We start from the raw sequence: 27,097 nt of genomic DNA, 5'->3' as shown, positions 1-27,097 counted from the left end.
TGCACGACATTTGCCATCCTTCTGTTTTGAATGTGTTTTTAACCGTTTTGAAAACAGTGTGTTAGCATTTGAAAACATGTGCTGCAAATATATAGTTTTGCAGGTGGTGGAGTATGAATGAGAAAAGAGTTCATAGATTTCTGAGAATGTGGTCATTGAATGCAATAAAAAATGATTCACAGTTTGGTCCACATACCCTTCTGTTTCACTGACTGTGTGAAGAGTTTTGACAATGTGACTTCAGTTTTGACCAATGCATGTTAGCAATTGAAAAAAAAATTAATTGGAAGGTTGGTTATCCTTCCACAATGTCACAATGGATGACAGAAATGTCAAGTTATGTATCACTAGATTTGATTTATTACAAGATTAAGAGTATACTGTGCAACTTTCCTAAGGTCTGGATGCCTTGTATGGAATACTGTATGACAAAAGGAGTCTGTATTGAAAACATGCCCATGTCAGGAGAGATACCTATTTAGGCAATCCCTAGCTGCTGGGTTGCTCAGTCCTGGCCCTGGGGGTCTGCCGTAGTGTTGGTTGTCACACCTGAAACCAATAATAAATGTTTCACTAAGATCCTAAAGCTGAGTGGGGTGTGTTGGGTTGGGGCGCTGCAGGGCTGTGGACCCCTAGGGGCAGGACGGGGCGATTCAGCTATATTGTGTGCAAAAAAAAGAGCTCTACAGTACAATACAGTGCCCTCCATAATTATTGGGACAGTGAAGCATGTTTTCTTCTTTTGTCTCTATACTTGAAATCAAACAATGACTATAAAGTTAAAGTGCAGCCTGTCAGCTTTAATTTGAGGGTATTTACATCCATGTTGGGTGAACCGTTTAGAAATTACAGCACTTTTTGTGCATAGTCCCCCCATTTTAGGAGCGCAGAAGTATTGGGACAAATTCACTGTGTATTAAAGTAGTAAAAATTAGGTATTTGGTCCCACTTTCATAGCACACAATGACTACATCAAGTCTGTGACTCTACACATTTGTTGGATGCATTTGCTGTTTGTTTTGGTTGTGTTTCAGAATATTTTGTGCCCAATAGAAATGAATAGTAAATAATGTATTGTGCCATGTTGGTGTCACTTTTATTGTAAATAAGAATAGAATATGTTTCTAAACACTTCTACGTTAATGTGGATGCTACCATGATTACGGATAATCCTGAATGAATCATGAATAATGATGAGTGAGAAAGTTACAGACACACAAATATTATATCAACATTACAATAACAGTATTATATTTGTGCATCTATTCTATTCTTATTGTGTAGAACTGCAGGAAATTAGCTTTAGATGCCCCAAAAAATTCTGAGGGAGGACCCCCAGACACCCTGCCAGGTTATGCCCCCCACTTCTAAAACCAAAGTTGCGCCCCTGGTTAACATAAGCTACTGTATAACAGTCGGTGAGATTGCGACTGCAGTCGCTGAGGTGGTGCTGGAAAATGAAATTGGAGGTCAAGAGGAAATTGAAATAATGGAAAAGGAAGCAGCTGTTTTCAAAGTACCGAGGAGTAAGAGGACGAATTTAAGGGGTGGTGAAGGGTCTAATTCTAAGAGGAAGGTAGAGATTGATAAATCAGTTGAGGATAAACAGGTTGTAGAGATGGTGGAGTTTTCTTTTGGGGAGGATAGCGAGAGTGAGTCATCTGACGCGTCACAACAAAATAGTGTGAGAAATGGGGTGGAAGAGAAGTATGGGATTGAGAAAGTACGTCAATTTGTGGTTTCTGTCTTCCTCTGTATTTTTCTTTCATCTATGAGCAGTTTTAAGATTTATTCTTTAAATGTAAATGGGGCGAGAGATGTTAAAAAAGAGCCCTAGTGTATGAGTTAATTAGGGGAAAGGGAAGTGACATACGTTTTCTACAAGAAACACATAGTAATATGGAAAATGAAGTTATGTGGCAACAGGAGTGGGGGGACAGTGGTGTGTAGTCATAAAAACTCATAAAGTGGGGGTGTGGCCATCTTGTTCTCAAAAGGGTTTTTGCCTTTGTCATATGAGGTTGAAGAGGTATTTGAGGGGAGGTTATTAAAAGTTAGAGCGAGGTATAAAAAGATCACTATGTGTCTGGTAAATGTATATGCCCCAGTGGTGGCAGTTGAGAGGGTATGTTTTTTAGAGACATTATCAAATACCATTGAGAAATGTAATACTGAAGATTATTTATTTATTTATTGCTGGGGATTTTAACTGCACAGTCAGTGATTTAGATAGAAAATCCAAAGAACCTCATATAGCCTCAAGGACTTTTTTTAAAACGCCTCATTGTAACACATGAACTGTGTGATATTTGAGTCAACATGGAGGCACGAGACAGTACACCTGGGCCCATATGAGAGAGAACACCATCTCTATGGCCAGGTTAGATAGGTTTTATTGTTTTGAGCATCAATCTCAGGTCTGTAAATCAAGTGTGATAACCCCAGTGGGATTTTCTGATAATTGTTTAATAACAGAGGTGGTGTTGATTAATGCTGTAAAACCCAAAAGCGCATACTGGCATTTTAATATAACTTTATTGAGTGATGCTCACTTCAGAATTTTTTTTAGTTTTTTCTGGGAGAGGTGGAGGTCTCAAAAGGCCAGTTTTGTATCCCTTCAACAGTGGTGGGATATAGGGAAAATCCAGATTCAACAATTCTGTAATCAATACACAAGGAATGTCACCAAAGACATCACCAGATCAATGAAAGCCCTAGTGTCTGAAATAGTGGAACTCCTGACGTTGGTTGAACTACAGGAGATCGAGGCCATACTCTGGCCCTCAAGAGGAAAAAAGCTGCATTGGCAGACCTGCTGGGTATCAGAGCACAGGGGGAATTGGTGAGAAGTAAGTTTCAGAGAATCTCTGAAATGGATGCCTCATCCAAATTTTTCTTTGGTTTAGAGAAAAAGAATGGACAAAGAACAATTATTAATTGCCTCAAATCAGCTGTTGGACAGGAGATCACTAGCCCTAGTGAAATTAGAAAGAGGGCAGTAGAGTTCTATGCTGAGCTTTACAAGTGTGAGTACAAAGAGGATAAAACAGTGACACAGCAGTTCCTTGATGGGCTCCCACAGGTGGCTGCAGAAGCTCAGGTTGAGCTACAGCAACCATTGTCTTTGCAGGAGCTATACACTGCATGGAAAATGGAAGGGCACCAGGCATTGATGGGCTTCCCGTTTACTTTTTGAAAGTATTTTTGGGCTATGTTGGGAGAGGATTGGCTAGCAGTAGTTAATGATAGTTTGACCAGAGGGTTACTACCGATAAGCTGCAGAAGGGCTGTCCTCACCCTGCTGCCCAAAAAGGGTGACCCTAGGGAGGTGAAGAACTGGAGGCCGGTGGCTTTATTGTGCACTGATTATAAGATCCTGTCAAAGGCTTTGTCCAACAGGCTGAGGGAGCTGATAGGGCAAATCATACATACGGACCAGTCCTACTGTGTTCCCTGCAGGCAGATAAGGGATAACATTTCTCTGATTCAGGATTTTTTGGATGTCTCTAGGGCTATTGGGTTGGATGCTGGTCTAATTTCAATTGATCAGGAAAAGGCATTTGACTGAGTTGAACATCAATACTTATGGCACACTTTTGAGGCGTTTGGTTTCAGCTCTGGTTTTATTGCCATGATAAGGGTGATATATGGTGACATTGAAAGTGTATTGAAAGTTAACGGTGGCTTGAGTGCTCCTTTTAAAGTGTGTAGAGGTATTAGGCAGGGATGTTCTTTGTCGGGAATGTTATATGCCATTGCTATAGAGCCACTAGCATTAGAAGTCGCATTGAATAAATAATAAAATATGCCATTTAGCAGACGCTTTTATCCAAAGCGACTTACAGTCATGCGTGCATAAGTTTTTTTGTGTATGGGTGGTCCCGGGGATCGAACCCACTACCTTGGCGTTACAAGCGCCGTGCTCTACCAGCTGAGCTACAGAGGACCACCCAGGGCTGTACCTTTCAGAGGATATTCCTCCTATTCGTCTCTCAGCCTATGCTGATGATGTAGTTATTCTAGTGAAAAATCAAGCGGAGGTGGACAGTTTTTGTCTAATGGTTGATCGTTTTAGGGGAATATCCTCTGCAAAGGTAAATTGGGAAAAAAAATTGTGCTTTACAGATTGGGAATGGTCTGGAGGGATCATGGCTTTGTCAGGGAAGCTGGAATGGTGTAAGGGAGGTTTTAAGTATCTTGGAGTGTACGTAGGAGATGAGGGGACAATGGAAAAAAATTAGATTGGTGTGGTTGAAATGGTGGAAGGGAGGATGAGGAGATGGTGTTGGTTGTTATCTCGTATGTCATATAGGGGGCGCACTATTATAGTTAACAATGTGGTTGCCTCTGCACTGTGGCATCGGTTGTCAGTTTTAGAGCCACCATCTGGCCTTCTGGCTAAGATACAGGCGATTATTGTAGATTTATTTTGGAGAGGGGTGGCAGGTCTTGTATTACAGCAGGTTGTGGGATTAGGTTTAAAGAAGGCTTTATTTTTGGTTGATAGTAGCCAGATTTCTAAGGAGGGAGTACCTCCATTTTACAGAGGCCTTCTTAGGGTGTGGAGCATAATGAAGGTGTCCAGACGCACTTCAGCGGAGTCAGTGCATTGTCTGTTGGAGGAACCTCTGGTGTATGGGGCAAGACTGGATTGTACAACTGCAGCTGTTCCACATTTCTCCAAGATTCTGGTGAAGGGCAAAATCATCACCTTAAAACAGTTAATGGCCATGCTGGGCCCACCTTAATGGATGGAAGACGGGTGGCTGAACATTTGGGGGTGAGGTCGGAAAGGATTGTCGTACAACTGCTAGGAAGCTGCAGGAAGGCTCTGTCAGCAGAAGAGTGGGGTATGCTTAATAGTCACAAAAAGAAGGTACAAGATGAAAACGTCTCATTTCCAAGACTAGGGATTACGCCCAATATCCCAGAGTCAGAAAGAAAGACGTTATTACTGGATTTGAGAGGGTTGGAAGAGGTGGGTTTGGATGAGGTGAATGGGAAATACTTATATAGGGGGTGTGTCAAGGTGTTGAATAAAGATACATTGAAAAATAGAAAAGACACTCCATGGAGGGTAAAATTGGGCATTGATGACAAGGTAAAGCCAGCATGGAGAGCACATTTTAAAAGCCTCCTTTACAAAAGGGTACTGGTGATATGCAATGGAGGGTTTTGCATGGCATCATTGCAGTTAAGGCTTTTGCATCTGTTATTAACTCAGATGTTGGAGATGGATGTCCTTTTTGTAATATAAGAGAAACCATTTTTCACTGTTTTATGGAGTGTGAGAGTATAAAGCCTCTCTTGGAAATGTAAAATGTGTTTTTAAAGGATTAGTGAATGCGAGAATAAAAGTGGATTTTGAGTTCTTCTCGGCTGTAAAAGATCTCCCATTGTTTGAGGAGAAGTGGGCTTACAAAGGAGCGGTTTGTTTTGTGGAGGAGGGGAAACTATTTTTTGTTGATGAAATGAGTTGAATGTATATACAGTATATATGCTTTTTTGTATTTTAAATTTTTTTTATTTGTATGTTTTAATTTTTATTTCATTTCTGAAAAGGCAGTGTGCCATTATTTGTGTTAACACTTGAGTATAAAATAAAGGTTTTATTCCTGCACTGCAGATGCCCTGAGTCAACACTAAGGCCAGGACAGAGCAGGACACAGAATAACAAACAGCGCTGGGAACAGCCTAAACACACAGCCACAAAGTCAGCTGAGCAACACACATACATATACACACACACACACTGAGCACAAAGCGATGGCAGCTCTGACATCTGAGCTATTAGGGATAAGAGGATCAGAAGATTATTTCTTTGTAACGTTTTTGAGATGACACCAATGACAGGTATTTACACATACACATACCCACTGTCATGTCATGTCTTAACAGTGTCTTGTCTAACCAGCCTTAACACTAAACCTGTTTTCTACTATACCTCTGAACCAGACCAGCCTTGACCAGCTTTGTCCAGGTCAGTATTGAGATGCTGGTCAGTCCCTCTCCCTTCAGTGTTAGATCCATCTCCAGGGTAATGGACAGAGAAGGGCCGTCTTCCCTCCGTCAGCCCCCTAATGGAACCACTCTCCTTCTCTCTGACTGTTTCTCCTCAGAGAGAGAGAGAGCGGTCAGGGCTGGCAGTAGTGTTAGTGATGGAGAGGCCAGTGGCCTGGCTAAGGGCTGGCTTTAACACATCAGATGTCTCATTAGACCCAGGAGAGACGGAGGAAGAGAGGAAGGGAGGAGATGGACAGAGAAACACGCATTTGAAGGAAAGGGATATTTGCCGAAAGCACAAACACACACACACTGCTTTCCCACCGTTTCCCACTGTTTCCTTCTGCAAGTGCAGAACAATGAGATGCAGAGTGAGGGAGTGAGCCAGCTGCCATGCATACTAATATACTAACACTTCAGTCATTACTGCTACCATCAGCACTGCAGTAAATATACTCTAATTACATATCACTGATAATTAAACAGTTATAATATGTGTGTGTGTGTGTTTGTCCATGGGTATCCATGGGTGTCTGTGTGTCCGTGTGTGTCTATAATAATGTGTGTGTGAATTTTAATTACATATCACAGATAGCAGTTTTACAGCTCTCTGCTTTCCATTGTGTGTGTGTGCATGCGTGTGTGTGAGAGAGCAAGAGAGAAAATTAGAAGAGAGAGACTTAAAAGGGGCATAACATCTACTCCCCACATCTTTTTATTCATGAATATTGCATGTCCTCTGATTGATTGGCAGATCATAACATTGACGAATTAAAGAAGACCATCTGGAGCTGATAAGAGGGTTTGTCACAACTCATGACTCAACAGGACAAACCCACGGGTATGGACAGGACAGGGTATAGAGGACTGTGTGTGTGCACGCGTGTTTGTTTATGTGTGTGCATATGGGTGTGTTTGCAGATTGAAAAGGTGGATAGAAGAATAAGAAGAGGAGAGAGAAAGAGAGAGAAAGAGAGAGCTATAAAGAGTGAGCATATCCCCATCCGTATTCCCTCATGGAGAAAGAGCCCTTCGCACACACTCTCCAGTGCTAGTCCCCCTCTTCCAGGGGAGAGGCTGGCAGGCTGTGTGTGGTACCCAGTGGGGGAGAGCTTGTGATGGGCTCGCTGTGACGAGATCCTGGCCCCCCTTCCTAGAACTCAGCACTCACACAGGTGTTGGGCTCAGGTGGGAGAGAGGGAAGGAGACTAAGCAGGGAAGCTGAGAGATGGAGAGAGAAGAGATGGAGAGAGAAGAGATGGAGAGAGGGAAGGAGAGTAAGGAGGGAAGCTGAGAGATGGAGAGAGAAGAGATGGGGGAGGAAGGAGGAAGAAGAGGGTGACCTCTCCTATCCAGCCATCTAAACAGTTTTCTAAGTAAATTTAACATGGTTTCTCCTGTCTCACACTGAAGGGCTAAACTAGCAGAGTTCTGTCTGAACAAGGCCAGTTCTCCTTTATGTTCATTTCTTTCTCTCTCTTTCCTTTTTCAGTCCTCTAAAACGAGCCTGTGTGTCTCTGGGGACTGCATGTGAATGAACAGAGCAGAGAAGCACTCAGCATCTGTCCTGCTTTCACATTCTCCCTTACACGCACACACACACACACACACACACACACACACGCACACACACACACACACACACACACACACACACACACACACACACACACACACACACACACACACACACACACACACCAAACACACACACACACACACACACACACACACAGATTTTAAATGGATTTAAAGTTAATTTTTACAAATTAATTAAAAATGAAAAGCTGAAATGTCTTGAGTCAATAAGTATTCAACCCCTTTGTTATGGCAAGCCTAAATAAGTTCAGGAGTAAAAATCTGCTCAACAAGTCACATAATAAGTTCGACTCACTCTGTGTGCAATAATAGTGTTTAACATGATTTTTTAATAACTACCTCATCCCTGTACCCCACACATACAATTATATGTAAGGTCCCTCAGTCAAGCAGTGAATTTCAAATACAGATTCAACCACAAAGACCAGGGTGCTTTTCCAATGCCTCACAAAAAAGGGCACCTATTGGTAGATGGGTAAAATGTAATATCCCTTTGAGCATTGTGAAGTTATTAATTACACTTTGGATGGTGTATCAATACACCCAGTCACTACAATGATACAGGAGTCCTTCCTAATTCAGTTGCCGGAGAGGAAGGAAACTGCTCAGGGATTTCACCATGAGGCCAATGGTGACTTTAAAACAGTTACAGAGTTTAATGGCTGTGATAGGAGAAACCTGAGGATGGATCAACAACAGTATAGTTACTCTACAATACTAAGCCTGTACAGAATAAAAATTATTTGAGTACACACATCCTTTTTGCAACAAGGCACTACAGTAATAATGCAAATAATGTGGCAAAGCAATTAACCTTTTGTCCTGAATATAAAGTGTTATGTTTAGGGGCAAATACCACTCTCCAGATTTTCAATCATAGTGGTGGCTGCATCATGTTATGGGTATGCTTGTAATCATTAAGGACTGGGGAGTTTTTCAGAATAAAAAAGAAATGGAATGGAGCTAAGCACAGGCAACATCCTAGAGGAAAACCTGGTTCAGTCTGCTTTCCACCAGACACTGGGAGATGAATTCACCTTACAGCTGGACAATAACCTAAAACACAAGGCCAAATCTAAACTGGAGTTGCTTACCAAGAAGATAGAGAATGTTCCTAAGTGGCCGAGTTTCAGTTTTGACTTAAATCTACTTGAAAATCTATGGCCAGACCTGAAAATGGTTGTCTAGTAATGATCAAGAACCAATTTGACAGAGCTTGAACAATTTTGAAAAGAATAATGGGCAAATATTGTACAATCCAGGTGTGTAAACCTCTTAGAGACTTACCCAGAAAGACTCACAGCTGTAATCGCTGCCAAAGGTGATTGTAAAATGTATTGACTCAGGGGCTTGAATACTTATGTAAATTAGATACTGTATTTCTGTATTTTATTTTCTATAAATTTGCAAACATTTGTAAAAACATGTTTTCACTTGGTCATTATGGAGTATTGTGTGTAGATTGGTGAGAACCCCCCGACTTTGTCAGGGGAATACTTTCTGAAGGCACTATATTTAAGGAGTAGACCCCCGACTCTGTCAGGGGAGTGTAGAAAGAGAGAGAAAGAGAGAGAGAGAAGGTGGGAGGGAGAGTTAATCTCACCATGGATCATTATCAACATGATGCGATTCCATAGTGTCTACAACCTGTCTCCAATTGGCCAACCATCCTGTATATCTACCATGTCTGCCTGCTGTTAGTCTGTATTGGAATGAGTTAGCTTGACCATATAACCTTCCATGTCTCGTTGAGCCTGTAATGGTAATGGTCCACATGTTTATTGTGAGGTAAGCAATACACTATGAAAACCTCTATGCCATTTCTTGGCATAACTCATTACTGGAGACACCTAAAGAGACCTAGCTATATCACTAACACTAAATGGAGAAAATGACTAAATAACAGAACTATCCAGAAGTAGTAGCCAACCACAGAAGCACACTGATCCGGATCCAGCAGTGTGTTTAAACTAGCCTGGTGCTGATGCTAATCTCATTCTGCTCTGTGTCACTGTGTTCTGAGGCTCTGCACTTAATCTGAAGCGCCTCAATAAACACTCTTATGGATCAATGGATAACCTGTCAAATATTAGCACACATCTCCAGTCTGTCTGTCTAGAGAAATAGGCCTAACTGTCTGCTATAGGGTAATGTACTCACATACTGTATCTGTCCTCTGTTCCCTCCAGTGTGTCTGTGTGTGTGTGTGTGTCTCTGTGTCTGTGTGTGTGTGTTTGTGTGTTTTGTGCATGTGTCTGTTGAGGATTCATTATCATTCTTTCCAGTAACTGCGTGTAGAGGGTGTTATTTGGAGTATAGAGCAGACTATGGAGGGTGGATGGGTATGTGTCTTACATGGGCTGTAGGAGGGTCCATACTGTACGTAGGGAAAAGGAGAGGTTAATAGGTTAACTGTGTGTTTATGATTCTGTGCCATCCTTCCTCACATCCTTCCATCATCCCTCCCTCTCTCTCTCTCTCTCTCTCTCTGTTCCCCTCTCCATCATTAGTGGGGATGCCTGTGTTGAGGGGCCCTGCAGTGTAATATTGAACATGCTGTAAAAGACTCACGCCCCACATATTAGAGCTGCTTAAGTCAGAGGAGTGTGTGTGTGTGTGTCAGAGGTCTGGACAACTGCAGGGCTGTCTGGGGCAACAGTGCAGAGGCCAGAGAAGAGAAAAATACATTTTCTCTCTCCACAAAACAAACATTTTCTCTCTCCATTTTCCTGTGGGATGAAAGCGGGAAGAGAGAGGGGAGCGTTCAGCACGCAGAGATCGATTCCTGAGTTTGTCTCTGTCAGTGTACTAGTTGGACTTTTATTAGAGGAGGCTTGTGCATACTCACACTCTCAAAGACAAGCATACAGTACATGCACTCACACACAAATGTTTGTGCGAGAATACAAATATATACCACTATTCACTGCTCCGCAGAAGCTGAATAGTAGTGAATAGAATGTATACATTGGAAAAACATAATGAGAATTTCTCTTCCGCACAGTAAAGGGTGAAACATAATAGGGATACTCTGAGACGTCAAGCAACAATCTCTGCATGGACGAAAACCCCTGTTGTTTGCTTCTGTAGCGATAGCATCTTGATCTCTCTGACCTCCTACTCTGTTATACAGACACAAAGACACAGTGAGGCTCCTCTAAAGCTTCAACACCGCATCTAAACAAACAGGGTCAAAGGTTATATCGGCCACCCACAGCACAGCCCTCTAACTTCCAGTACTGAAGCAGTTTAAGAACAAGACAGTTAGCTCATTATCACAATGACTAAGGTATTCCAAATATTCTCTGACACATACCCCAATTTACATATTCCTTCCTCGCGGTAATTACACTAGCAGTTTGTGTACTGTAAGAATGTCCTCCTTAAAATTGTTAACAAATAAGTTTCACTGTTTTATTATACATTCATTTCCCCCTGTGTGTCTGTGTCCTTAGGCAACACGGATGCCTCTCCAGCATAGTTCTAGGACCATCATCTTCACCATCATCATCATCATCATCATCATCATGGTATTGTTGTGTTGGCTATAGATAATCAATAGCTCTGCCTGTGGATCTACCACCTCAGCCCAGCAGCCCCATCGTCAGGGCTCTGTCAGGAGCTGGAGAGGCGATAGAGTGTCACACACTAACACCATTTCTCTCCCCTATATATTTTCCTCAGAGAGGGGGTGAAAACTGGAGAGGAAGGGACAACTGGAGAGGAAGGGACAACTGGAGATGAAGGGACAACTGGAGAGGAGGGGACAACTGGAGAGGAGGGGACAACTGGAGAGGAGGGACAAGTAGAGGGGGGGGGACAACTGGAGAGGAGGGGACAACTGGAGGGGGGGCAAGTGGAGACGGGGGGACAACTGGAGAGGAGGGGACCCTAACTTCTAGAGGTTTGTTAGTCATTTATTGTTATCTAGTGTTTGTTTACCAGATGTCATGATGCTCTGGATATACAATCCCTAAACATACACTAAAAAGGTATGTTGCAACTCTATCTCTCTCTCTCCGCTCTGTTCTCCTCTTCTCTCTGCAGTAGACAGTTCAGTAGAGTGAGACTTGATTATCAAGCTCCCACTGACACAGAGAGTACACATATCCCACTCTCTCCCCTTCCTATCTCTCTCCCTCCCTCCCCTCTTCCTCCACATCTCTCTTCACTCCTTCACCCCCTCATCTTCAGACACTGCCTCTGCCCTTGCCACTGTCTCCTCCAAATGATGAGACATTGCCACATCAGTTAATGTCACGCCCTGGCTCTGGGGACTCTAGTATGTTGAGCCAGGGTGTGAGGTTTCATTTGTTTTTCGTTCTAGTTTAGTATTTCTATGTTGGCCAGTGTGGTTCTCAATCAGAGGCAACGTGTATCAGCTGTTGCTTGTTGTCTCTGATTGGGAACCATACTTAAGCAGCCAGTTTTCCCACAGTGTTTGTGGGATCTTGTTCCAATTAGGTTTGTGTTTAAACCGAGGACGTCACGTTATCGTTTGTTGTTTTGTTCGTGTGATTACTCATATAATAAAAATATGTTCTCTTTCCACGCTGCGCCTTGGTCCTCTGTTCCCGACGATCGTGACAGTTAAGGGCAGAAAAGCCCTCTGATTGTCCGAGAGAGTAGCATTGATTAATCTATTACACAGAGCGAGAGGGATAGCATTAGTGTTTATCAGAGAGGTTTAAATGGTCTGTCAGAGAGAAGTTGGAATGAAGGGAGGATGCACTGTGTGTGTGTCTGTGTGTGTGTGTATCTGTCTGTGTGTGTGTGTGTGAGTGTGTTTCAACAACAAGAGTAGTTGACTCAGGCTGTTGAGACAGGATGTGGCTATCCCTTCCGTTAGCAGAGGTCACAGGTCAGTGTCAGAGTGAAAAGTTAGGGTTACTGTGCAGAGGGGAAAGGGAAACCGGCAAATGTAAACACATTTTTAAAGGTGAGCTAAGTCATGAAAGAGGAGGAAGAGAGGGAAATGACTAAACTAACCAGGGTAGACTGGAGAGAGGAGAGAGGAGAGAGGAGAGAGGAGAGAGAGAGAGAGACGGTGAGAGTGAGTAGAGAAGAGGAGTGGAGGCAGCCCAGTCTGGCTAACCCACTCTCAGACAGTCAGTAAACATTAGGTTAACTCAGTGCCCAGCCATTAGCAGATGAGAGGCCAAAATCCAATCTGGTAAAAAGCAGCAGCAACTCAAATGCAGGACATCCACTGAGCCAGAGCCAGCCACAATCCCACCGCTTGACCCAAATATCCCGCTTTAGTTTGGGCGTACTGTAGTATGTGTGAGTGTATTTATGACGTGTGTGTGTTTGTTTGAGTGTTGCCTACTTGTAAATGTGTGTACTATATCTCTGTATGTGTGTCCTACCAAAGTGTATGTGTGTTTTTCTGTCATGTCTGAATGTGTTGTGTGTGTCCTGTCTGTGTGTGTGCTCTGCCTGGGTGTGTGTTCTGTCTGGGTGTGTGTCCTGTCTGATGTGTGTGTTCTGCCTGGGTGTGTGTCCTGCTGGGTGTGTGTCCTGCCTGCATGTGTCCTGTCTGGGTGTGTGTCCTGTCTGATGTGTGTGTTCTGCCTGGGTGTGTATCCTGTCTGGGTGTGTGTCCTGTCTGATGTGTGTGTCCTGCCTGTGTATATGTTTGTCCCTCTGTCTGTGTGTGTGTGTGTTCACTTTTAGGATTAGCGGCTTCATGTTGACTCTGAGCAACATCATCCTAGACCTCTGTTCCCCAAAGTCTCATCCACTTACCCCCAGGCCAATGTCCAGCCCCATGCCTCAACCTCATCCCCTTACCCCCAACCCAAATACCAGCCCCATGTCCCAACCTCATCCACTTACCCCCAGGCCAAAGACCAGCCCCATGCCTCAACCTCATCCACTTACCCCCAGCCCAAATATCAGCCCCATGTCTCAACCTCATCCACTTACCCCCAGCCCAAATACCAGCCCCATGTCCCAACCTCATCCACTTACCCCCAGGCCAAAGACCAGCCCCATGCCTCAACCTCATCCACTTATCCCCAGCCCAAACATCTGCCCCATGTCTCAACCTCATCCACTTATCCCCAGCCCAAATACCAGCCCCATGTCCCAACCTCAAACCATGGAACAGTGATGTCACCCAGCTAGATTACACCATCATAATTACATATTTACTGCTGGGCAAAAGAACTGGGCCAATGTCAAACATGACTCACTTACATACATGGCCCAGACCGTACTTAATGTGTTTCTACTTTACAATACCAGCACCAACTGTTGACAGAAATGCATTATAAACTGAGCATTTACCTTTCCCAACAATATGAATGTTGAGAGAAAATAATAGTAAAACGAATAAACAATCTTCAGATGATAACGCACACAGAGACGCACGTACGTACACACGCACATTCGTCCACTCTAGCTTTGGAACATCAAGTTCAAAACGTTAAAACAATCAAAGTCAAGAGTTTGAGAAATATCAAAACTGAACTGTTAGATTTACTGACAGAAATCTACAAATATAGCATCAAGATGAAGGGAGAACAAGGGAGGAAGGAGAGAGAGAGATGAGAGAGAGACAGAGAGAACGACAACACACATAGATAATGTAGCTAAGCGTTTGTGAGACTAATTCTCTGTTAGCAAATGCATTATGCACAACAGACAGTGTAAAAGAGAGGCATGCAATGCTGTTGATACACGTGTGTACTCTGAAGGGTTAAAAGGTTTACATTTCTCTCCTTAGAGGAAGAGTTCTGGGTGTTGTTGACCTGTCATTCCAATGGTTCTGAAAATGTAACTGCACATCAAATCACTGATTCTCTCTCATTGGTAATTTTCTTTCTCATTCTCTGATTCTCCTTCTTTGTTCCCTCTCTTTCTCCATCTTGTCCTCTCGTCCTCACTTTCTCATTATAGTATGGGGCATGGTAACAAAGCGATGTGACAGAGGCATTGTACTGTGGGTCTATCAGTAATGACCTACGGCTGAGAAACATGCTCAGCATATTCAGTTCATCACTGTTCCTCATCACTGTCGGCTCAGGGAGAATTACTGACAGCTACTGAGATGAGGTTCAGTCAGAGGGAGAGTCCTGAGCACGGATATCTACAGGTACAAAAGTTAACCGTCGCTCAACAGCCTTTGATCTACTGAAACACCTGGTGGCTCCCCCGCGGTGCAACAGAGTTCAAAGTTCAAGTTCAAAAGCTTTATCGTCCATTTGGGATAAAACAGGGAATTGGTATTCATCTTTAGTTTCACAGGCTTGGTCACAAACACATTGGGAATACGATATTCGAAGACACCAGAGTTAAAGTAAAGCTCCTTTCACAACTCAAGACAGAGAGGGTTTGGAATCAACTAGGTTCTAAAGTGGCCATGTTGTTAGTCTAAAGGAAAACAAAGATGTGAAGAGAGAAACAGGAACTAAAACAGTTCAACAAGGGCTTTCTTCTCTCTCTGTAGTGCAGAGGGAAGGGGAAGCAGAAGGGAGGGGCCAGGGGAAGGGAGGGGAGGGGCCAGGGGGAAGGGAGGGGGCTAAGCCCTGTGTCCACAGGGGGTTGGAGAACGGCATCCCTGAAACCGTGAGAGTGGGAGTCTGTTTGGATTACATCACATGCATCTTTCAGAGCCATTACCGCACAAGGGGGCTGCGCCTCACATCACAGCACAGGACAGGCACTGGATTAGAAAAGGAGAGATATAGGAAAAAAATTGAGAGACAGAGAGAAAATAACAAAAGAGATAGATGGAGAGAAGAGGTGGAGGAGGAGGAGGAGGAGGAGAGAGAAGTAGAGCGCAGAGGTGCAGATCCATTTATTATGGTTCCTTTTTTCCACTCTGGGAGAGAGCATGAGGCGGATGTGTGAAATATTCAGAGAGGGACCAAAAACATCTCGCTGTGACGCAACGTTGCAGCGATGGGAGAACACACACACACAGGCAGATGTCTTCTTCCCCCTCTCTTCCAACCGCCTTTACTTCTTTCCCTTCTTTCTTTTATGGTCCCTCTCAGAGAACCCTCTCACCTCGTTACCTCATAATCAAACTCTACCTCCTGCCTCCATCCTTCTTTCCTCCCTCTTTCTCTTCCTCCATCTCTCAAAGGACCTTCTCACCCCCTGTTACCCCATAATCAAACTCTACCTTTATCCTTCATTTTTCCCCATTTCTGATTTTCCACCCACGAGACCCTCCTCCCAGAATGTGGGGCAGCTAGAGGGAGGGGGTAACCGGGAGGTGCCATGCCACTGAGGAGTCTGGGGGTTCACATAATGGATTACTTCATTTAGGACTGATTAACCGTATGTATCTCTGGGCCATAGGCCGTTAATAGGAGCCCTCCCGGGGAGAGAGAGAGAGAGGAGAGAGAGAGAGAGAGAGAGAGAGAGAGAGAGAGAGAGAGAGAGAGAGAGAGAGAGAGAGAGAGAGAGAGAGAGAGAGAGAGAGAGAGAGAGAGAGAGAGAGAGAGAGAGAGAGAGAGAGAGAGAGAGAGAGAGAGGGGAGAGAGAGAGAGAGAGAGAGAGAGAGAGAGAGAGAGAGAGAGAGAGGAGAGGGAGAGAGAGAGAGAGAGAGAGAGAGAGGGAGAGAGAGAGAGAGAGAGAGAGAGAGAGAGAGAGAGGAGAGAGGGAGAGAGAGAGAGAGAGAGAGAGAGAGAGAGAGAGAGAGAGAGAGAGAGAGAGAGAGAGAATGGGAAATAGAGGTCTGGAGAGAACAAACAGTAGAGGTAACACTTAAAGGCTGAATGTGCAGTATAATGTGTTTGTACAGAGTTTAAAGTCTGATTTCAAAATCGTGCCCTGAATGATGTTGTTTTACCCCTTCAGATATACAGGCCTATTAAAGTCCATGTATACAGTACCTCCCTCCCTGGTCTAACAACCTTGGTCTGGCTGATCACACACCCACCGCTTTGAGCTGGGCCCATCAGATGATGAATCATGGCGATGGTGTGTTGTTATAGTTGGGGTGGTAAAAGAGTTGCCCGCGGTGGCTACTCTCAGTATTCTCCTTGCCAGTATGTGTATGAGAGAGAGAGAGGAGGTGTGTGTGTGTGTGTGTATGGCCTTGTGATAAATGAACAGGCTCTCTTTGTAAAATAACTATAGCCTTACCTGCCCAATGCATCCACTAGAACTGTGTACTATGCACAGACACATTTCATACACATTCACACACACATGAACTGAAACACACGCTAAAACAGACTCTCCCCACCATCCCACATGCTAATCTTAGACTCATTCCATTCATTACCCTGAGTTAAAGGTAGACTCAGTAATATGACATAGATGCAGAAAGTAAACAACATAGTGGGTCAATTTCAGCAACAACTATGAGCGTTAAAGCGCGAGGCTAAACTTCTCCGCTGTTTTGGTCCCGTGGATACCACACTGTAAGAGCGTGAAGTGAACCCGTTCACATGCGCAGATACTGTGTGTGACTGTGTGAGAGCAAAGTGTTGCATCTCGCTCATCTCAATATCTCCGGTGCTGCTCTTGGCAACGTCATTTCCCTGAGTCTACCTTTAAACTACACTCTGAAGGCAGGACAGAAATATACTTTTTAGTGGTTTATCAATCTCTCTGGCCTGGGATCGATTAGGTGTCCTGATACAATGCCGCAAGCTCCAGTAAAGTCTGTAGCACCGTAAGCAGTACTGTGTTACACTGGTTGACTATTAAAACCTGCCCTAACCAGAAACCTTGGATAGACGGCAGCATTCGCGCAAAACTGAAAGCGCGAACCACCGCATTTAACCATGGCAAGGTGACTAGGAATATGGCTGAATACAAACAGTGTAGTTATTCCCTCCACAAGGCAATCAAACAGGCAAAACATCAGTATAGGGACAAAGTGTAGTCGCAATTCAACGGCTCAGACACGAGACGTATGTAGTAGGGTCTACATCTAGCTTCTGGACAAGCTAAACACCTTCTTCGCCCGCTTTGAGGATAATACAGTGCCACCGATGCGGCCCGCTACCAAGGACTGTGGGTTCTCCTTCTCTGTGGCTGACGTGAGTAAGACATTTAAGCGTGTTAACCCTCGCAAGGCTGCCGGCCCAGATGGGATCCCTAGCCGCGTCCTCAGAGCATGCGCAGACCAGCTGGCTGGTGTGTTTACGGACATATTCAATCTCTCCCTAACCCAGTCTGCTGTCCCCACATGCTTCAAGATGGCCACCATTGTCCCTGTAACCAAGAAAGCAAAGGTAACTGAACTAAATGACTATCACCCCATAGCACTCACTTCTGCCATCATGAAGTGCTTTGAGAGACTAGTCAAGGATCATATCACCTCTACCTTACATGCCACCCTAGACCCACTTCAATTTGCTTACCGTCCCAATAGATCCACAGACGATGCAATCGCCATCACACTGCACACTGCCCTATCCCATCTGGACAAGAGGAATACCTATATAAGAATGCTGTTAATTGACTATAGCTCAGCATTCAACACCATAGTACCCTCCAAGCTCATCATTAAGCTCGAGGCCCTGGGTCTGAACCCCGCCCTGTGCAACTGGGTCCTGGACTTCCTGACGGGCTGCCCCCAGGTGGTGAAGGTAGGTAACAACAACTCCACTTCGCTGATCCTCAACACTGGGGCCCCACAAGGGTGCGTGCTCAGCCCCCTCCTGTACTCCCTGTTCACCCATGACTGCGTGGCCAAGCACGCCTCCAACTCAATCATCAAGTTTGCAGACGACACAACAGTAGTAGGCTTGATTACCAACAATGATGAGACAGCCTACAGGGAGGAGGTGAGGGCTCTGGGAGTGTGGTGCCAGGATAATAACCTCTCACTCAACGTCAACAAAACAAAGGAGATGATCGTGGACTTCAGGAAACAGCAGAGGGAGCACCCCCCTATCCACAACGATGGGACCGCAATGGAGAAGGTGGAAAGCTTCAAGATCCTCGGTGTACACATCACTGACAAACTGAAATGGTCCACCCACACAGACAGTTTTAATTGTTATTATTTTTTTATATATTTTTTTAACCTTTATTTAACCAGGTAAGCCAGTTGAGAACAAGTTCTCATTTACAACTGTGACCTGGCCAAGATAAAGCAAAGCAGTGCGATAAAAACAACAACAACACAGAGTTACACATGGGATAAAACAAAACATACAGTCAATAACACAATAGAAAATCTATATACAGTGTGTGCAAATGTAGTAAGTTAGTGTGGTGAAGAAGGCGCAACAGCGCCTCTTCAACCGCAGGAGGCAGAATAAATTTTACTTGGCACCTAAAACCCTCACAAACTTTTACAGATGCACAATTGAGAGCATCCTGTCGGGCTGTATCACCACCTGGTATGGCAACTGCATCGCCCACAACCGCAGGGCTCTCCAGAGGGTGGTACAGTCTTTGCAATGAATCACCGGGGACAAACTACCAGCCCTCCAGGACACCTACAACACACGATGTCACAGGAAGGCCAAAAAGATAATCAACGATAACAACCACCCGAGCCACTGCCTGTTCACCCCGCTATCATCCAGAAGGCGAGATCAGTACAGGTGCATCACAGCTGGGACCGAGACACTGAAAAACAGCTTCTATCTCAAGGCCATCAGACTGTTAAATAGCCTTCACTAGCACATTAGAGGCTGCTGCCTATATACATAGATTAGAAATCACTGGCCACTTTAATATTGTTTATATATTTATACATTACTAATTTCATATGTATATACTGTATTCTATTCTATTATATTCTACTGTATCTTAGTCTATGCCGCTCTGACATTGCTTGTCCATATATTTATATATTTATATATTCTTAATTCCATTGCTTTACTTGATTTGTGTGTATTGGGTATATGTTGTGAAACTGTTAGATATTACTTGTTAGATATTCCTGCACTGTTGGAGCTAGAAACACAAGCATTTCGCTACACCCGCAATAACATCTGCTAAACACGTATATGTGACCAATAACATTTGATTTGATTTGATTTTAAACCACCTGTCCTGCCCTGGCCCCCTAATCACTGGACCGCACCATATACACTGCTCAAAAAAATAAAGGGAACACTTAAACAACACAATGTAACTCCAAGTCAATCACACTTCTGTGAAATCAAACTGTCCACTTAGGAAGCAACACTGATTGACAATAAATTTCACATGCTGTTGTGCAAATGGAATAGACAACAGGTGGAAATTATAGGCAATTATCAAGACACCCCCAATAAAGAAGTGGTTCTGCAGGTGGTGACCACAGACCACTTCTCAGTTCCTATGCTTCCTGGCTGATGTTTTGGTCACTTTTGAATGCTGGCGGTGCTTTCACTCTAGTGGTAGCATGAGACGGAGTCTACAACCCACACAAGTGGCACAGGTAGTGCAGCTCATCCAGGATGGCACATCAATGCGAGCTGTGGCAAGAAGGTTTGCTGTGTCTGTCAGCGTAGTGTACAGAGCATGGAGGCGCTACCAGGAGACAGGCCAGTACATCAGGAGACGTGGAGGAGGCCGTAGGAGGGCAACAACCCAGCAGCAGGACCGCTACCTCCGCCTTTGTGCAAGGAGGAGCAGGAGGAGCACTGCCAGAGCCCTGCAAAATGACCTCCAGCAGGCCACAAATGTGCATGTGTCTGCTCAAACGGTCAGAAACAGACTCCATGAGGGTGGTATGAGGGCCCGACGTCCACAGGTGGGGGTTGTGCTTACAGCCCAACACCGTGCAGGACGTTTGGCATTTGCCAGAGAACACCAAGATTGGCAAATTCGCCATTGGCGCCCTGTGCTCTTCACATATGAAAGCAGGTTCACACTGAGCACATGTGACAGACGGAGTCTGGAGACGCCGTGGAGAACATTCTGCTGCCTGCAACATCCTCCAGCATAACCGGTTTTGCGGTGGGTCAGTCATGGTGTGGGGTGGCATTTCTTTGGGGGGCCGCACAGCCCTCCATGTGCTCGCCAGAGGTAGCCTGACTGCCATTAGGTACCGAGATGAGATCCTCAGACCCCTTGTGAGACCATATGCTGGTGCGGTTGGCCCTGGGTTCCTCCTAATGCAAGACAATGCTAGACCTCATGTGGCTGAAGTGTGTCAGCAGTTCCTGCAAGAGGAAGGCATTAATGCTATGGACTGGCCCGCCCGTTCCCCAGACCTGAATCCAATTGAGCACATCTGGGACATCATGTCTCGCTCCATCCACCAACGCCACATTGCACCACAGACTGTCCAGGAGTTGGCGGACGCTTTAGTCCAGGTCTGGGAGGAGATCCCTCAGGAGACCATCCGCCACCTCATCAGGAGCATGCCCAGGCGTTGTAGGGAGGTCATACAGGCCACACACACTACTGAGCATCATTTTGACTTGTTTTAAGGACATTACATCAAAGTTGGATCAGCCTGTAGTGTGGTTTTCCACTTTAATTTTGAGGGTGACTCCAAATCCAGACCTCCATGGGTTGATAAATGTGATTTCCATTGATAATTTTTGTGTGATTTTGTTGTCAGCACATTCAACTATGTAAATAAAAAAGTATTTAATAAGATTATTTCATTCATTCAGATCTAGGATGTGTTGTTTAAGTGTTCCCTTTATTTTTTTGAGCAGTGTATATTATACTAATGAGCTGCTACTGAACACACACTGGGCCTGGACCTGAGAGAGACAGGGAGAGAGAGGGAGAGGTTGGAGAGAGAGAAGGAGAGGAAATTAATGCAAAAGAATGAGTGAGAATGAGAGAGAGAAAGAGAGAGAGAAAGAGAATGCATGTGGGAGAGTGAGCGTGTAAGAGAGGAGAGGAAGGCTAAGTGATAGATAATCCAATGTGACTGTAGGAGATGTAGATGAGGAGTGAACTAAAATAGAAAAGGAGCAACACTCAAAGAAAGCACACATCTCATCTCATCTCATGTGACATACAGCATGCATGCTGCAACTGCTACCCTGGGAGTCAGATCTCACAACAGAGAATATGATGAATGTACTGTACTTCAGATTCTGCACAACTCAACTGATGCCTACCTACCCCATTCTGTCCATATATTTCACTGATATTTGGTATACTATATTGTAGAACACACACTCACACGCGAACATCAATGGTGGTCCTCACACGTCCCAGCCACATGGATGGGGGGATAAATGAAAAATCGATAGAGTGAAAGAAAGAGAAAAATGCCCATCTCCATTGATCCTCAGTGCCTTTGGGTAATGAGCCTGGTGTGGAGGGCTCTGACCTCATCCACCCTACTGCCTTAATTAATAGGAAAAACACTCCCACAACCTCACAATAATGTTACAGCAACGTTATAGCAACATAACAAAAGCATGTTATTTTGCATATTCTTCTGCATTCATTCCCTCTCCCTCTCTATTACGGACTACAAAGGGAAGCACAGCCGCGAGCTGCCCAGTGACACGAGCCAACCAGACGAGCTAAATGACTTCTATGCACGCTTCAAGGCAAGCAACACTGAAGCATGCATGAGAGCCAAAAATGGTCTGACCTAGAGTATGTGGACAACTACAAATACCTAGGTGTCTGGTTAGACTGTAAACTCTCCTTCCAGACTCACATTAAGAATCTCCAATCCAAAGTTAAATCTAGAATCGGCTTCCTATTTCGCAACAAAGCCTCCTTCACTCATGCTGCCAAACATGCCCTCGTAAAACTGACTATCCTACCGATCCTTGACTTCGGCGATGTCATTTACAAAATAGCCTCCAACACTCTACTCAGCAAATTGGATGTAGTCTATCACAGTGCCATCCGTTTTGTCTCCAAAGCCCCATACACTACCCACCACTGTGACCTGTACGCTCTTGTTGGCTGGTCCTCACTACATGTTCGTCATCAAACCCACTGGCTCCAGGCCATCTATAAATCACTGCTAGGCAAATCCCCGCCTTATCTTAGCTCATTGGTCACCATAGCAGCACCCACCCGTAGTCTGCGCTCCAGCAGGTATATCTCACTGGTCATTCCCAAAGCCAACACCTCCTTTGGCCGCCATTCCTTCCAGTTCTCTGCTGCCAATGACTGGAACGAATTGCAAAAATCTCTGAAGCTGGAGACTCTTATCTCCCTCACTAACATTAAGCATCAGTTGTCAGAGCACCTTACCGATCACTGCACCTGTACACAGCCCATCTGAAATTAGCCCACCCAACTACCTCATCCCTATATTGTTATTTGTTTTGCTCTTTTGCACCCCAGTATCTCTATTTGCACATAATCTCTTGCACATCTATCATTCCAGTGTTAATACTAAATTGTAATTATTTTGCACTATAGCCTATTTATTGCCTTACTTCCATAACTTGCTACATTTGCACACACTGTATATATATTTTCTGTTGTATTTTTTTTTACTTTATGTTTTTTTACCCCATATGTAACTCTGTGTTGTTTTTTTTATCGCACTGCTTTGCTTTATCTTGGCCAGGTCGCAGTTGTAAATGAGAAGTTGTTCTCAACTGGCTTACCTGGTTAAATAAAGGTGAAATAAAAAAAAGAAAGAAAAAAAGAGCACCAGCTGTTCCGGATGACTGTGTGATCACGCTCTCCGTAGCCGATTTGAGTAAGACCTTTAAACAGGTTAACATTCACAAGGCCGCACGGCCAGACGGATTATCAGGACGTGTACTCTGAGCATGCGTTGACCAACTGGCAAGTGTCTTCACTGTATTACTGTCTGTAATACCAACATGTTTCAAGCGGACCATCATAGTCTCTGTGCCCAAGAACAACAAGGTAACCTGCCTAAATGACTACTGACCCGTAGCACTCACGTCTGTAGCCATGAAGTGCTTTGAAAGGCTGGTCATGGCTCACAACAACACCTTTATCCCAGAAACCCTAGACCCATTCCAATTTGCATACCGCCCCAACAGATCCACAGATGACGCAATCTCTATTGTACTCCACACTGCCCTTTTCCACCTGGACAAAAGGAACACCTACGTGAGAATGCTATTCATTGACTACAGCTCAGCATTCAACACCATAGTGCCCTCAAAGCTAATCACTAAGCTAAGGACCCTGGGACTAAACACCTCCCTCTGCAACTGGATCCTGGACTTCCTAATGGGCCGCCCCCAGGTGGTAAGGGTAGGTAACAACACATCTGCCACGCTGATCCTCAACACGGGGGCCCCTCAGTGGTGTGTGCTCAGTCGCCTCCAGTAACTCCCTGTTCACCCATGACTGCATGGCCAAGCACGACTCCAACACCATCATTAAGTTTGCTGACGACACAACAGTGGTAGGCCTGATCACCGACAACGATGAGACAGCCTATAGGGAGGAGGACAGAGACCTGGCAGCGTGGTGCCAGGATAACAACCTCTTCCTCAACGTGATCAAGACAAAGGAGATGATCGTGGACTACAGGAAAAGGAGGGCCGAGCACGCCCCCATTCTCATCTACGGGGCTGTAGTGGAGCAGGTTGAGAGCTTCAAGTTCCTTGGTGTCCACATCACCAACAAACTATCATGGTCCAAACACACCAAACATGCCTATTCCCCCTCAGGAGACTGAAAAGATTTGGCATGGATCCTCAGATCCTTAAAAAGTTATACAGCTGTACTATCAAGAGCATCCTGAATGGTTGCATCACCACCTGGTATGGCAACTGCTCGGCCTCCGACCGCAAGGCACTACAGAGGGTAGTGCGTACGGCCCAGTGCATCACTGCAGCCAAGCTTCCTGCCATCCAGGACCTCTATACCAGGCGGTGTCAGAGGAAGGCCCTATAAATTGCCAAAGTCTCCAGCCACCCTAGTCATAGACTGCTCTCTCTGCTACCGCACGGCAAGCGGTACCGGGGCGCCAAGTCTAGGTCCAAAAGGCTTCTTAACAGCTTCTACCCCCAAGCCATAAGACTCCTGAACAGCTAATCAAATGGCTACCCGGACTATGTGAATTGCATAGTCTATGCATAGTCACTTTACCTCTACCTATATGAACATATTACCTCAACTACCTCGACTAACCTGTGCCCCCGCACATTGACTCTGTACTGGTACCCCCTGTATATAGCCTCGTTACTGTTATTTTATTGTGTCTCTTTAATTATTAGTTATTTTTCTATTTTCTTCTATTATTTTTCAATATTTTTTTTTACTTCCGTTTATTTAGTAAATACTTTTGTAACACTTATTTTTCTTAAAACTGCATTGTTGGTTAAGGGCTTGTAAGTAAGAATTTCACTGTTGTATTCGGCACATGTGACAAATAACATTTTATTTTATTTGATGTGCTCACAACCTGGGAACAACATTAAGGCAACGTTATGTCAACATAACACTCTATAATCCAGAGGAAACATCCTCACAATCTGAAACTATCAACAGGTGCTTAATCTGTGAAGTGAAGGTATCCCATAATCCCCCTTTCTGATGGCTGACCTTTGACCCTGGGAGAGCAGTGATGCGGAAAATGCAATCTGATTGGCTGGCCTCGTCAGGCCCAGTCAGCACTGAGGAAATGAATGCAGGAGGGAAAGGGGAAGAGAGAGGAAGCCAGGGAGATGGAGAGGAAATTATTTGGTCTAAGGTTGACCTTTGACCTATCGGAATGACAGGCAGCCGCTGTTCTGTTACCCCATGGTGACCCCAGATAGAAGACTCTTTGATTGGCCGACTCAGCGGACGGCTGCCTAATGATGGTTTCTCTTTTTGGGGAAGGGAAGAAAATGCCAAACCAATTAAAGACACAAAAGACGCAAAAAGAAAGAAAGAGAGAGGGAGGGAGAGAAGAGAGAGAGAGGGGGGAGAGGGAGAGATAGGGGGGAGAAGAGAGAGAGGGGGAGACAGAGAGAGAAGCCAGGTGATTTTTTTCTATTAAGTTGAAATAGAGGAGTACAGAACAGATATAGCTTACAACAGCATATACAGTAGCTTGCGAAAGTATTCACCCCCCCTTGGCATTTTTCCTATTTTGTTGCCTTACAACCTGGAATTTAAATGGATTTTGCGGGGGTTTGAATAATTTGATTTACACAACATACCTACCACATTTTTATTGTGAAACAAACAAGAAATAAGACAAAAAAACTGAAAACTTGAGCGTGCATAACTATTCACCCCCCCCCCAAAGTCAATACTTTGTAGAGCAACCTTTTGCAGCAATTACAGCTGCAAGTCTCTTGGGGTATGTCTCTATAAGCTTGGCACATCTAGCCACTGGGATTTTTGCCCATTCTTCAAGGCAAAACTGCTCCACCTCCTTCAAGTTGGATGGGTTCCGATGGTGTACAGCAATCTTTAAGTCATACCATAGATTCTCAATTGAATTGAGGTCTGGGCTTTGACTAGGCCATTCCAAGACATTTAAATGTCTCCCCTTAAACCACTCGAGTGTTGCTTTAGCAGTATGTTTAGGGTCATTGTCCTGCTGGAAGGTGAACCTCCGTCCCAGTCTCAAATCTCTGGAAGACTGAAACAGGTTTCCCTCAAGAATGTCCCTGTATTTAGCACCATCCACCATTCCTTCAATTCTGACCAGTTTCCCAGTCCCTGCCGATGAAAAACATCCCCACAGCATGATGCTGCCACCACCATGCTTCACTGTGGGGATGGTGTTCTCAGGGTGATGAGAGGTGTTGGGTTTGCGCCAGACATAGCGTTTTCCTTGATGGACAAAAATATCAATTTTAGTCTCATCTGACCAGAGTAGCTTCTTCCATATGTTTGGGGAGTCTCCCACATGCATTTTGGCAAACACCAAACGTGTTTGCTTATTTTTTTCTTTAAGCAACGGCTTTTTTCTAGCCACTCTTCTGTAAAGCCCAGCTCTGTGGAGTGTACGGCTTAAAGTGGTCCTATGGACAGATACTCCAATCTCCGCTGTGGAGCTTTGCAGCTCCTTCAGGGTTATCTTTGGTGTCTTTGTTGCCTCTCTGATTAATGCCCTCCTTGCCTGGTCCGTGAGTTTTGGTGGGCGGCCCTCTCTTGGCAGGTTTGTTGTGGTGCCATATTCTTTCCATTTTTTAATTATGGATTTAACAGTGCTCCGTGGGATGTTCAAAGTTTCGGATATTTTTTTATAACCCAACCCTGATCTGTACTTCTCCACAACTTTGTCCCTGACCTGTTTGGAGAGCTCCTTGGTCTTCATGGTGCCGCTTGCTTGATGGTGCCCCTTGCTTAGTGGTGTTGCAGACTCTGGGGCCTTTCAGAACAGGTGTATATATACTGAGATCATGTGTCACTTAGATTGCACACAGGTGGACTTTATTTAACTAATTATGTGACTTCTGAAGGTAATTGGTTGCACCAGATCTTATCTAGGGGCTTCATAGCAAAGGGGGTGAATACATATGCACGCACCACTTTTCCATTATTAATTTTTTTAATTTCGCTTCACCAATTTGGACAATTTTGTGTATGTCCATTACACAAAATCCAAATAAAAATCAATTTAAATGACAGGTTGTAATGCAACAAAATAGGAAAAATGCCAAGGGGAATGAATACTTTTGCAAGGCCCTGTACAGTACATTCTCTTCTCTATACATTA

At 44.5% G+C, this 27,097-nt stretch overlaps 1 protein-coding gene and 1 long non-coding RNA gene across 5 annotated transcripts in view; one reads left to right on the top strand and one right to left on the bottom strand.

Moving 5' to 3' along the window:
• Positions 1–27,097, bottom strand: part of schip1 (schwannomin interacting protein 1) — a 309,670-nt gene that overhangs the window by 107,359 nt on the left and 175,214 nt on the right. The gene's annotated exons all lie outside the window — the stretch shown is intronic.
• LOC121567646 lies at positions 5,733–11,365 on the top strand. Of its 3 annotated transcripts, XR_006001141.1 has the most exons (5): positions 5,733–5,853; positions 5,956–5,980; positions 6,758–6,844; positions 11,058–11,132; positions 11,287–11,365. It is a non-coding gene; the product is annotated as an uncharacterized LOC121567646 (long non-coding RNA). The 3 variants fall into 3 exon arrangements; XR_006001142.1 differs by lacking the exon at positions 5,956–5,980; XR_006001143.1 differs by lacking the exons at positions 5,956–5,980; positions 6,758–6,844.

The sequence above is a fragment of the Coregonus clupeaformis genome, chromosome 6 (assembly GCF_020615455.1).
Source record: "Coregonus clupeaformis isolate EN_2021a chromosome 6, ASM2061545v1, whole genome shotgun sequence".
Taxonomy (NCBI): domain Eukaryota; kingdom Metazoa; phylum Chordata; class Actinopteri; order Salmoniformes; family Salmonidae; genus Coregonus; species Coregonus clupeaformis.
This window is presented reverse-complemented; position numbering and strand designations above follow the sequence as displayed.